This window comes from Mastacembelus armatus, chromosome 4 (genome assembly GCF_900324485.2).
Source record: "Mastacembelus armatus chromosome 4, fMasArm1.2, whole genome shotgun sequence".
In the NCBI taxonomy this organism is placed as follows: Eukaryota; Metazoa; Chordata; class Actinopteri; order Synbranchiformes; family Mastacembelidae; genus Mastacembelus; species Mastacembelus armatus.
In genome coordinates, this window is record NC_046636.1 from 487,908 (window position 1) to 501,290 (window position 13,383).

Consider the following 13,383-nt stretch of genomic DNA (forward strand, 5'->3'; position numbering starts at 1 on the left):
ACTTCTCCCTGTCTATTAATTGTTCACTAGCTATGTCAAGAATGCATCACAAAACACTGAGCCTGGGTCTGTCATCAATGATCCGGACACAACCCTGCGGGTGAACCATTACTGCGAACCATGGCACGAACCACCAAGTACCCCTCAGAGTCCTGTCTGGGTTAGGGTGAGGATAAAGTTCTGATAGAGTTCTTGCAGCATCTGTCTGTATATTCATCAGATACTCTGGACTACATTTCCCATGAGGCCACAGCAGTTTTGCAGGTCATTGCATCAGTGTAGGAATGTTTCTGTGTAACCGTCTGAAACGCTTCCAGCACTCCCTCCCTCTCCCCCTGGTGTCCCCCCTCCTTGGTATTTCCAGCCGTTAAGAGGAAATCCTCCCCCCTTGGCCCCGTCTTCCCGCTCTGTCGCGCTCCTCTTTCTTTCCACGAGCTGGAAGTAAACACAGTGTTCAGCCCTCCTGCTCCTCTGAAAAACAATTTGAAAACAGAAACCAACCGAAGTTTCTGCAGAACAGGAAGAACAGAGGCAACTCTCTCCACTGGAGCTGCATTTCCATTGCATCACCAGGGAGGAGCCGTCCTGACCTCTGATATCACGCACACCTCACAGTGACACCTCGGTCCTAATTTAGCAGCTTTTGAGTTAGGAAATGTATTTCAGTGTTATTGTGTGTTTGGTGCACGTGTTTGGCCGAATGCATCTTCACCGGCTGTTCAGGTGTGTTCCTGTCACTCCGCTAATGTGTGTGTGCACGACTGTCCACGCAACAGACTCGTGCTGCAAGGGGGTGGGGGGTGAGGGGGACCCCATGGCTGCAGCACCGGCTCCTGTCGGCTGGTGTCCGTTCAGGCCAGCGCTGGATTCCTGTGTGGTGACGTGGTGGTTTTCCAGGACAAACAGTCCTCAGGTTAATGTTTCTGCAGAGCTGCAGCGCATCAGGACGGGGTGGGACTGGAGGGAAGGTCACGAAGGGTGTGAGTTTTTTCAGTTGTACCTTTGTTTCTGCCAAAACACACAGATTTGGTTTGAAGCGCCTCCAGGTGACGTCCTGTCCCTGCCTGTGCCGCTGCTGTGGCTACCTGTCTGTGTCAGTCCGCCGCTCTGATTGGCTGATCATGGTGACATCATCCTGGCCTGCACACAGAGTTTTGATCTACACTTATTCCAGTTTTCAGTCTCTTTTCAGTCGTTTTCAGGCTTTTAGCAGATGCAGTCCAGCCTTTTTCAGTTTGTTGTTCAGGGACAAATCATCTCATCAGAATTATAGAGAAAAACACCATCAGTCCCTCCTGAGCCTTTTAAACCCACGGGAGCGAGCTGTCCTGTTTTTAAATGTCTGTAGAACTGCAACCAAATTAATTTACAATTCAGCAGCAGGTTGGACCTGCACGCAGTTTGTCCTGGTATTTTGGAGAAGCTACTGCTGATTCAGATTCAGGTTGTCCCAGTGTTTCTGTCTCTTCATGTGGTCCCAGACAGAGTCCAGATCAGGGCTCTAGTGGGTTCTTTATGGACTTGTTGTTCTGCATAGTGAACCTGGGTCAGACACCTGATGATGTGTGATATGGATCTAAAACGTCTAAAGTGCCTAAAACATCTGTATGTCTCAGCACAGTCCAGACCGTGAAGCACCTCATTCAGTCCTGCTTAGTTCCTTTATCATGTTTCACAGGTCCACTGGGTCATACTAAGCTCATCAGAAGACCTACATGCCTCCACATCTCCAAAGAGTCCAGTAAACATGATGCAGCTGGTTTAGTATTAATCTTTTGATCTTTAATCAACCAACAAATGTCTTTTCTGGGATACAGAGGGTAGAAAAGGACAGTGAGCCCTAAATAACCACAGAGTCCTTCGGCCTTAAGATTCACCTGAACAGTGTCCAGATACTTTTGTCCATATAGTGTGAACACGTGCAGCCAGTGGAAGGTTTATGTAGGTTTTTGGTATTTGTTAAGACTCAGAAATGGCAGGGATGGGGAGACTTAGGGGAAGTCCTGATTCCAGAGAATCTGGTTCATTTCATTCTTCACATTCCTGGAGAGTTTGACCTGGTGTCCAGCTTCCTTTGTTTCAGCCTCCCTTCGGATCAGCGAGGATCCTTCCGGTAAAACGTCATCTCGTCCAAAGTACACTTTGCTGAAGCAAAACACACAGATCCAACAAACTGTCTCCTTTTTTAGTCACTGAGGATGAACAGTCACAGAAAAAAGAAAAAGATGGGAAAATCCTTCTGACATTCAGAGTGGGCTCCCTTTGTTTTCTGTTTTGGCAACCTCTGCTCAAATCCAAGCAACAAAAATGTTCCTTTTCCCGATAAAAACAGACTCACAGCCACCGTCCAGAGTAAAGGTTTTTATTCTCGCTTTGTCCTCGTGGTAGCAGGATGACGACATCTGAACTTTGGATTTATTGCTGCTGTAAAGTATAATATCTCATTTTTGAATGACTGGCCTCTGCTCTGTTTCCATAGCTTCTCTCTGCTCACAGGAGTGTCTGGAGCTGGTTTTTGGAAAAAGACGGGCCTCCCATTGTTGGTGAGGAAGAACCATGTGAGCCAGGTCAGCGGTGTGGTTCCCTGCTGTGTTTTTAATAGTTTGTGGACAACAATGGAGGTCTACGGCACAGACCCATAAGATGAACCAGGTTCTGAATCCACACATATTACGCAAGTTCACCAGGACCGACGGGCAGAAGCAGCTGCAGCAGCTGTTTATGTCAACAAACCCACTTTATTTGTATTTTTTCTTTTGCTGTTTTTCATGTCGTTCAGCTGGAAACCTGGACATGTTCTCACTGCAGCAGCAGAAACACAACACAGTGCAGGGTGTCAGGTGGGTTGCCATGGTGATTGGACTGAGGCGTTTCCCAGAGCAACAGTGTTGTTTGGGAATCCCAAGTCCTGTTGATGATGGAGGATGGGAGAGTTAGGGGTGAGCCCAGGAGGTAATCTTTAAGAAACCTTCAGATAGCGTCTGAAGAGCTCTGCTGCTGGTTTTACTGTGTCCACACATGCTGCCTTGTTGCCGTGCCAACAGTCTCATTAAGCTTATTAGGGACAAAACAGCTGCACAGGATTGTAGAAAAACCTCACACCTCAATTCTGCTGAGACTGGTTGTAAATATTTAACAGACAGTCTTTCGTCTGTCCAACACTGTCCAGCCACAGACTGACTCAGTCAACATCTGTGGACCCTCAGGACAAACACTTTCGCTCCACTACAAAGGCTGTGTCCACATAATAGATGGACATAACATCCTGCTGTTTCCATCAGATCTACTGTTTGATCCATGCCTGTCAGGGACATCTCAAATTTAAACAAGACAAGTAAACATCAGTTTTCCAGGGATTTTGAATGTTTTGCTGGTTTTCTGTCTTTATTTATTCCTATTCTTTGTTACTGTCTCAACACTGTAACACTGATTTTGTGAATAAACTTCATTCATATGAATAGATTGAACTGGAAACTGTGAACTGTTCAAAACTGATTATTTCCCCTTTAATAATTCTCGGAGATGTGAAGTGAACAAGTGTTTTTAGCAGCTGACAGACTGAATGAGTTTAATCCTGTGAAAACAGTGAAAGAAGTCGGGCATGCTGCTGTCAGAGCAGACACACCAGATGTCACAGCGAGGGACGCGACTCTGATCCAATTAAAGCGCCGGTTAATGACGAGCTCAGGATGAGATTAACGAGACGCGTCAGCAGAACTTTGTTTCGCTTTTTGGTGAAAAACCCAGAGTGTAAACATCAGGATTCATTGGTTAGTGGATTTGTATTATTGTGGTATGTGTATCTCCTAACCTGCTGCCAACAGCACTCAAACATTTATTCCATCTGTACCTGAATCTCAGTCAAAGATGTTATTTAGGGTAACCCCAACCCAAATCCAACTTCCAGAAAAAGTTGACAATTTCAGTGAAGATCGATAGTGTGCAAGTCATGGTGACAGTCCTCCATCTGCACCCTGATGATCAGAAACTGCCAATTTTACAGAAACCAACTGAAACCACAGGCTGCAGTCGCGCACGTTGCCTGGCCCTCCACACAAAACACTTCAGGTTTCTTAACTAATTTAGTATTTTGTCATTAAAAACACAATTTAAAAATATGTTTTATTCTGCTGCTTTCTCTGGATGTGAATGTTTCGTGGACGTGTTTTGTTTGTCTGGTCTGTGTGTTTTGGTCTTGGTTGACCATGTCCCTGGGAAAACTAAAAATGAATCATGATCCTGAACAAAAGCTTGGACTTTCTAACAGCTCAGGCTCCAGCACTTTGTGTTTCAGACACTGGCAGCGATTTAAAGGACACGTCAGTAGTTTTTTTACTGCAGCCTGTGAGTGAGTTCATGTGTCACTGAACTGTTTGTGTCCAGCATGTTTCTATTTTTGCCTCCACAGCTAAATCTGCTCTCAGACTGAAAACAGCTGCAGGGGACAAACCGGCCACTGATTGGCTGTGACAGCCTTTTGTCTGCTCACACAGCCGGCACTGATGAGGCTGCATGTGACACTGTGACTAACCAATCACATGCATTACATAATGTCAACCTCATGCCTTCTTTTCACAGTCCAGCTTTGAACTCCTGACTCACAGCGTCTGCAAGTGCTCCGACCACCAGGTCACCTGACCCAAAACCTCACCTGCAAACTGAGTGACACCCTGGAACTCCTGCAAGAACCATCTCCTCCTACATCTCTGGTTTGGATCCAACAACAAAGCAAATTGATTTAATGTTTAACAGTATTAGTGTCTTCACCTTTGCAAAGTGTGTTTTGTGGACTTTGAGAAGATCTTTGATCTTGTCATGGTCATTTATAAGTGGTACTCAAATTCAAATTCAAATTTTGTTTGTCACATACATCTTCATACAGGGAGGGACAGTGAAATGCTTTTTACGACTGAGCAACATGTAAACATGAAACATGTAAAGTAAGAGTATGTAAAAATAAAGATCAATAAAATTAAATAAAAAATAAAGTAAAAATAAGATAAAAGTATAAGGAATACTGTGGGTGTCTGTGAGACTGGGACCATTGAGACCACAGAGAACCCGAGCGAGTTGTGCCAAACACATTTCAGACATTTCTAAATTATGAGTTTCATGTGCAGGATCTGAATACAAGTCCAGAGGGAGGAGAGTGTTTAAGGACTTCAGAATAACCTCTCTGCTCTTTGCAGGATGTGGTTCTGTTGGGCTCATCAGAGCTTTGTTTGCAGCCAGGTGGGAAGCAGGTGGGATTAGAGTCAATGTGTCCGAGCCTGAGGCCACAATGTTTTGAAGTAAAAGGTTGGATTGCACCTGTTGCATTGGGAGTGAGCTGCTGGCCCAATTTGACTAAGGGTCTTGAGGTAAAAGGGAGCGTGGATTAGGTCTTACGTGGTGCTGTTCTGGACCATTGTGATGAAGAAGGAGCTGATCAGGAGGGCTGCATTCCAACCTTCACTATGGCCATGACTGAAGGAATAAAATCACACATACAAGCAGCCCACATGTTGTGTTCAATGGAGCCAATTGAAATTGTTTGGATTTATCAGAATCCAGCAGGACGTCTTCTGGGTTTCAGGGTACAGGAGGCCTCAGGCTAGACCCAGAACACACTAGGAAGACTGTATATCTCATCTGGGTTGAGAACACCTCTGGAAGCCCTGGGAGTAGCTGGGAAACTTTGCCACCACTGTGACTTGTCTGTGGATAAGCAGCAGAAAACAGATGGAGTGAAAATATTAAAATCCCACATTGTGAAAAAATGCAACATACCAGATTTGGCCAGTGGTTAATTTCCATCTGCAGCCCCTGGGCAGGTGTTAGGTGCTTTATGTTTTTCAATATTTTGTTAAAGCAGTGATTATTAATAAATTCATTACAGGCCCCTGTTTGTGCTAAAGTCAAACCACATTCTTAGAAGTTCACCACAGGAAAAGAACCAGATGACATGTTCCTGATGTTTATCTCAGGGTGAGACTGGCTCTGACTAAACAATCAGCACTGAAAATAGCTTCTGTCGTCCACTGTTGGTCGTCTGCCTGCGGTTGAGGGACGTTATTTGCAGTCTCCTCCAGGCTGCGTCTGACAGCTGAGGCCACAAAGCGTGAAGCCAAAAACAAGTTAGTCAGAGAAAACTATCAACCAACTCAGAGACGGTGAAGGACAAAGCCAGAGTCATGGGAGCGTGTGACTCAGTGCTGAGTTAACCTCGTTACTGTAACACACACAGCCCAGTGTTCGTATGGTCATGTGCGTGTTTTCAGATCACATGACGGCTCCTTCATGTTGCGTGGAGATGTTGTTGTCACCAACAGGCGCTCACTGTTCGACTGCTCAATAAAGCATTTCAGTGTGACAGTCGATCCCAGAGCAGCGCCCCCACAAAGCCGCCTTTGTCCCCCAACCGCCCAGAGCAACCTGCTGCAGCTCCTGGCTGCGCTCTGAGCTGCTCTGTGCTCAGGTGTAACCTTATCCTGCCCAGAGGCGTCTCCCGTCATGAGCAGACGCTCAGTGACCATGAAAGGGGGAGGAGGATGGAGTCCTGCTGCTAGGCAACCCCATCACCAACACACTATCAGAGGACTCTGCTCAATATTTCAGACCTGTTATCTGAGAGGAACAACACAAGGAGCGTCCAGCTGTGACACATCTGTGCTGAGCAAATATTTCTGTCTGCCCAGCAACTGCAGCTCAGAACAGGAAGTTTAAAAAAGGAAAAAATGATTGGCTGCTGCTGATTTTCCTACACAGCCTCGCTGAGAAATGGCACAGATCAGCAGAGCTGGAATCTGATGCAGGTTTCTACTGAGTCACGGCTCTTGATTTGTGCTGTTCTGTGTCTTTATTGTCTAGTCATTCCAGGAAGAGTCCCAGACACAGAACATGTGTCAGAATCCGGAAATCCAACCGTAAGTTTTATTCACAAGAATTATGGGAAGTCAGTGCTGAGACAGCTCCTGTCGCAGCACAGCAGCAGAAAATACTGCGTCTGTTAGTACTCATGCCAATACAGTTACTACTACTGTTGCTGCTACTCCTGAAGCACCACTACTGTCACTATTACTAGTACCTAAAAGTATAAAGTAGCATAAACTGGAAATGGTCGAGTAATGTAGTCTATAGTCTGTCTCTACTACTGTTTACTGCTGTGCCAGTTTACTGCTGCAGTCTCCTTGTATGGTTGTTTCCAGCCCAGTGTGTGATGATTCATCCAGACGCTGATTCATGTGCAACATCTGGAAACAGGAGAGAAAGTGTGTGTGACATGATGTCTGTCTGCTTCCACACAGCTGCTGTTTCAGGATCCTGGTCACTCAGAGATTTAAGGGCATTTTTTTATTTTACTTTTGTAGTGTTATGCTTTTTTTTTTTAATCAAGTGAGTATAGTTCCCAGTCTGTGTAGCCTCTGCTGGAATAACAAGCTGTGTACATTAGGAATACTGTTGGATCGGAGATGTTAAATATCATGTAGAATCTGCGAAGAGCTCTAAGAAATGAACAGGTCTTCCTTGTTCTGTTAGATAGATCCACCCGTTCTGAAAGATTCATGTCCATTATTCAGGTCCAAGATACAGGTTCATTGTTCATTCATGTGTCAAATCAGAACCACTGATTTTTTCAACTTTAACCACAATATTTCCCGATCAATAACCAGAGCAGCCTCAAAGGCAGGGAAGCTCAAATCTGTAGACAGCTGCAGAAAGTTCTGTGATGATCACGAGGTAAACACTGGAATATTAGTTAGAAATAAGGTACCAAGAATGTGTGCTTGGTCGACACAGCACCTTGCTGGACGATGTCACCTTGCAGAAAAACTTGAACCAATTTTTTTTTCCTTTTTTTTTGTTTTGGTGGCGCTCAATCCCCTGACCCCCAATGCTGGTCTCTTCTGTGTAACCCTAACCTCAACCCTCATTCTAATCTCATTCCCAAAGCCAGGTTTGAAATTATCAGGTCTGAAACAGGCCATTGTATCAAAATAAAATTTGTCCACACATCCACATGAAAGACATGAGCTGAATCTGCTGACTGACAGAAACAGGAAATGACAGACCAGAGTTGCTTCTCTTTTCTGTAGAAGAAGAAACACTTGATTCATTATCATGTGAAACTTCAGATTTAAAAACCTAACATTTAGCCTAACATTTAGAGAAACATCTATACACAAACCAGATTAACAGTGTTTGATGCACTGATGGTGATATTTTGTCTGGTGACCTGTGTGCAGTCAGCATTCAGTGTTGCTGCAAGAGGGTTTTAGATATGTGGCAGTGTGCAGTTCATATGTGATTTAGATCACATAGTCACTGTATGGATCACTGAATAGTCACTGTATAGTCACTGCATGGATCACTGTATAGTCACTGTATGGATCACTGAATAGTCACTGTATAGTCACTGCATGGATCACTGTATAGTCACTGTATGGATCACTGAATAGTCACTGTATAGTCACTGCATGGATCACTGTATAGTCACTGTATGGATCACTGAATAGTCACTGTATAGTCACTGCATGGATCACTGCATGGATCACTGCATGGATCACTGTATAGTCACTGTATGGATCACTATATGGATCACTGCATGGGTCACGGTATAATCACTGCATGGATCACTGCATGGATCACTGCACAGTCACTGCATGGATCACTGCATGGATCCCTGTATAGTCACTGCATGGATCACTGAATGGATCACTATAAGATCACTGCGTGAATCACTGCATGGATCTCTGTATGGATCACTGTATAGTCACTGCATGGATCACTGCATGGATCACTGTAAGATCACTGCATGGATCACTACATGGATCACTGCATGGATCACTGTAAGATCACTGCGTGGATCACTGCATGGATCACTGTATGGATCATTGCGTGGATCACTGTATGGATCACTGCATGGATCACTGCACGGATCACTGCATGGATCACTGCATGGATCACTGTATGGATCATTGCGTGGATCACTGTATGGATCACTGCATGGATCACTGCGTGGATCACTGCACGGATCACTGCATGGATCACTGTATGGATCACTGCATGGATCACTGCACGGATCACTGCGTGGATCACTGCATGGATCACTGCATGGATCACTGTATGGATCATTGCGTGGATCACTGTATGGATCACTGCATGGATCACTGCGTGGATCACTGCACGGATCACTGCGTGGATCACTGCATGGATCACTGCATGGATCACTGTATGGATCATTGCGTGGATCACTGTATGGATCATTGCGTGGATCACTCTATGGATCACTGTATGGATCATTGCGTGGATCACTGTATGGATCACTGCATGGATCACTGTATGGATCACTGTATAGATCGCTGTATGGATCACTGTATGGATCACTGTATGGATCACTGCGTGGATCACTGCACGAATCACTGCGTGGATCACTGTATGGATCATTGCGTGGATCACTGTATGGATCACTGTATGGATCACTGCATGGATCACTGTGTGGATCACTGCACGGATCACTGCGTGGATCACTGTATGGATCATTGCGTGGATCACTGTATGGATCACTGTATGGATCACTGTATAGATTGCTGTATGGATCACTGTATGGATCATCGCGTGGATGCCATTCTGTGTTTTTCTGATCATGTGCTGTGTGTGTCAGTTTTGTCAGAGTGATTGAAAAGTAATAGAATGAACAGGGCATAAGTTGAAGTGCATGTGTCGTCCCTGACACTGGACTGGGGGGGTGAGGGTGGGGGAGTCAGAGTACGTCAGCACCGCCTGTGAGAGCTGAGCTGGGTGGATTCTCGCATAGTTTCCCCTGGGACCTGAATGCAGCACCAGACTGTTACTGTTTCCTCATCAGTGACGTCACTCTGTAGTCCTCTGAGATTATCCTGTAGGTCACAGCTGCCCCCCACCCACCAGCCATCTGACCCTGGTTAACTGGAACAACACCCCTTTCCCCCCCGCCCCATCAGGGAGTGCCTGTTTTCCCTCAGTGGGTGTTTTGATTCCAGCTTCTGACTCACTGCTGACATTATTACACTTCATCATGAAGCAAAGCTGCTATTGTTTTCCAGGGAGCCCCCCCCCCCATCACCACCACCCTCCTCTGCACTCACATACACCCAACTGCATCGTGACTGCTGCCTTTGTTTTCCAATGACTCTGTCCATAAAAGGAAAAATAGTTTTGATGAGACTCACTCTCAGAGCTGATGCAGGACACACGTTTGCACACACACATATCTGGCATTTATTTCGTTTGGTGAACCTGTGATTTCTGTGAACACATTTGCACACCTGTAGATGTTACGCTGATTAGAACTCACACAGCTTAGGAAACTGAACCTTGAAACTGAAGCAGAAGGCAAAGCTGGAATGTGCATTTTCCCCTGGGCTGAATTTGGACAATTTTGAATAAACAAAAGGAAACCTTGAGTGGACGTTTGTGTGTCGACGCCCCAGATGTCTGTTTTTTTCTGTGGTTCAGTACAGATTCCTTTACCTTGTGCATCAATTTGCTGCAAATTTGTGCCTCTCTGGTACAACAGCACTTATTTCGGTTGTTTTGCAAAAATCAGAAGTGAGATTTTAAAGCGGTCATAATGTTTATTTTTAGAATCCCAAAGTATGAAATCATGTGAAACCAGTGGGTAAAATCCATGGGTGTGTCAGTGACTGATCAGCTGAACCTGCAGCTTCACACTGTCTCATCCCAGTGTTCATGGTTCTGGTTCCCTGGTTCTGTGCCTCAGTGTTTCTGCAGTTGTTTCCAGAGCTGCAGCTGTAAAAAGCCACAGTCCTCTACCTGCTCTGCAGCAAACAGCAGACAGACACGGTCAGAGACCAGCTGGTGAACAAAGTGGAGCATTTAGCACCTAAAGAGCCAGAGGTTTCCCTCAGGAGGTGGTGGAGACCAAACCCAGAGCTCAGACTGAGGCAACACTGGGCTGAGACTCAGCAGGTGGACACAAATTAGAAAAAAGCTTATTGTCAAGGAATGTCGCAGTTGGGGGAGATGGGTTCTTGTGGTGTGGTTCTGATGAAGTGCAGCATATGACCTGAGGGAGGTCACGCAGGTCCTGGAGTCATGGCAGACTGGAGCAGATTGTAAAGGATATGCTTTTGCCTTCCATGTATGAATAAAATATTCTGGATATTTGCAGGAAACTTTCCAGATTTAATGACACACACCGGTGGCAGCATGTTGATGGAACCAGCTTTTTTCTTTTTATTTATGTTTTTCTGTATTGATATATTTGTGTGTTTGTTGCAGGATGAGGTCATCACTCAGAAATGCAGTGTGACATCAGCTGAGGAGCTAAAGTGCATGATGTCATGCTCTCAGTCAGCTGATGTGTTTACAGGAAGCCTTGAGGGTCTGTGGGAAATTCAAAGAGAGAGTGAAGGGCGAGCAAGCTGACCTCATGTGATTGGTGAGTCAGCAGCTGATGACTTCACCTATTTCCCTCACACTGCCACGGGATTGGATGAGTCAAATGGTGAACCATGCTCAGCTGACCAATCAGAGGTGGAGGCTGAGGATGGAGTGAGGGGACGGGCGAGTGAGGCAAAGAGAGAGCAGATGATCACATGATGTGCACTCGCTCTGCATTAGAAAACACTATAAGCACATGAACCACCTTTGTTTATGGCACAAAACAACAGTCACATGAGCAACAAATATCAAACCTGCAAAACAGATTGAAATGTTTCTGTGTCATGAACCGTTCTTTTACGTTTTAACATTTAGTTTTATATATTTTATATTTGCCATTGTTCTCTTTGTTTATTAGCACTTTATATTGTACTTTTTAGTGTTTATCATATAAAAGTGTTGACATTCTGTTTGTGCAGAAATGATATAGTCAATATAACAATATAAATAGTCATTTAGACTTTGAAGAGATCTTTCTGCACAATGATGCTTCGTACTTAAAATTTGCTGGAACTGTTTTTACATACAGTTTCACCAGAAGCTCCAAGGGCAGGGACAGTTGGAAAACAAGCAGGACAGTGGCCCTCGAGGACTGAGACCCCTGCTTTAAAGAAACAGAGGTGAGAACAAACTACACTACCCAGAGTTCACCTGAAAAACTGAACCGTTAAAAAACACTGACAGAGCTGCCATCAACTCCATGTCCCACCCACCTGATGACATTACAGGTAAACTCCACAGTGATTGGACCATTAAACCAACAGGAAGTTAAATCTGGACCAGGTTTAATTGGCTAAAATAAACAGAAACAACAGGATAATAAGTTAGAAGAGCAGAACCTCCCCGTGTACCTGTAGAGTATGGACTTGTTCCACTTGTCTTTCTGTTGTTTCAGCTGTTGTGGCTCAGGTGAGCTTTCACCTGTTGGAGCTTCAGGTCTGGGAGCTCTGATTTGTTTTGGGAAACTTAAAGCTCCTGCGTCTGGGAAAAGTCAGACTGACAACACAGAGATTTTAGGGTTTAAGAGAAAACACACAAAGTAAACAAAATGAAAGTCCTTCACACATTTCAGACCAACCTCAGCTGGTTCTCACAGAGAAACACGGCGTAGAAACATGACATGTTCTATATGAAGAATAACAGAAATAAGGCACGTTCTATAGGCAGAATTAAACAGGAGCACAGAACAATGTACAGTAGCTGGGGTCATGTTGCTGTCAGCTCAGCTTGTATTGATCTCTACCTGTGACACAATAATCAATGCTAATGGATGCTAACAGTACATCACTCAGCCTGTGTTCTTCGTCATCATCATCATCATATCCATATCCGTGATGCTCCATTAACGTGATCTAACCACATTCTGAGCTGCTGAAAGTCCAAACACACTGCACATGTTTCAGACTCTGAAGCTCCGTTAAAGGTGAAGCATGTGGAGCAGCCTTTTACCTGTTGACCCAGAAATAGTCTGGAAGCTAAGACAAGACCTGGAAAGTGGAATGAGGAATGGAAAGTCATATTTGGTCAAAACATCAGACTAGTTTGGTGTTCTGCAGTGCCTGTAGGGAGGGTGATACCACAGAGCAAGAGATGGCTCCAGTGTCTTTGGCCTCTAACTGCAGTTACCTTCTGTGCTCAGGTCTGCTGCAGGTTGTTGTGGGTAACGGAGTTTCTGCTCATGATATTTCATGTTTCAGTTTGGGATTTTCCAGCTTGTGCTGACCTTGTGTTTAACAGCTTTAGTCCTGAGAAGTGCTGTGTTATTTATGATGGAGGGACACTCCCCACTGCTGGTTCCCAGGCCTCTCTCTCTCTCCCCTCTGTCTCTGTCATGCTCTCTCGCCCGTTCTGTGGCTCTCTCTCTCTCTCTTGTTTTCTCACCGTCTTTCTCTCTGTCTTACTTTCTATTCCTTCTTTCTCACAGTATCCCCCCCGTCATGGGATACTGGGCACCGTGCC

At 45.0% G+C, this 13,383-nt stretch overlaps 1 long non-coding RNA gene across 1 annotated transcript; it reads left to right on the forward strand.

The window, feature by feature from the left end:
• The first annotated feature begins 6,760 nt into the window (after positions 1-6,760).
• Positions 6,761-12,044, forward strand: LOC113140052 (uncharacterized). The gene is made up of 3 exons (XR_003296616.1): positions 6,761-6,905; positions 11,263-11,422; positions 11,954-12,044. It is a non-coding gene; the product is annotated as an uncharacterized LOC113140052 (long non-coding RNA).
• Positions 12,045-13,383: the final 1,339 nt, after the last annotated feature.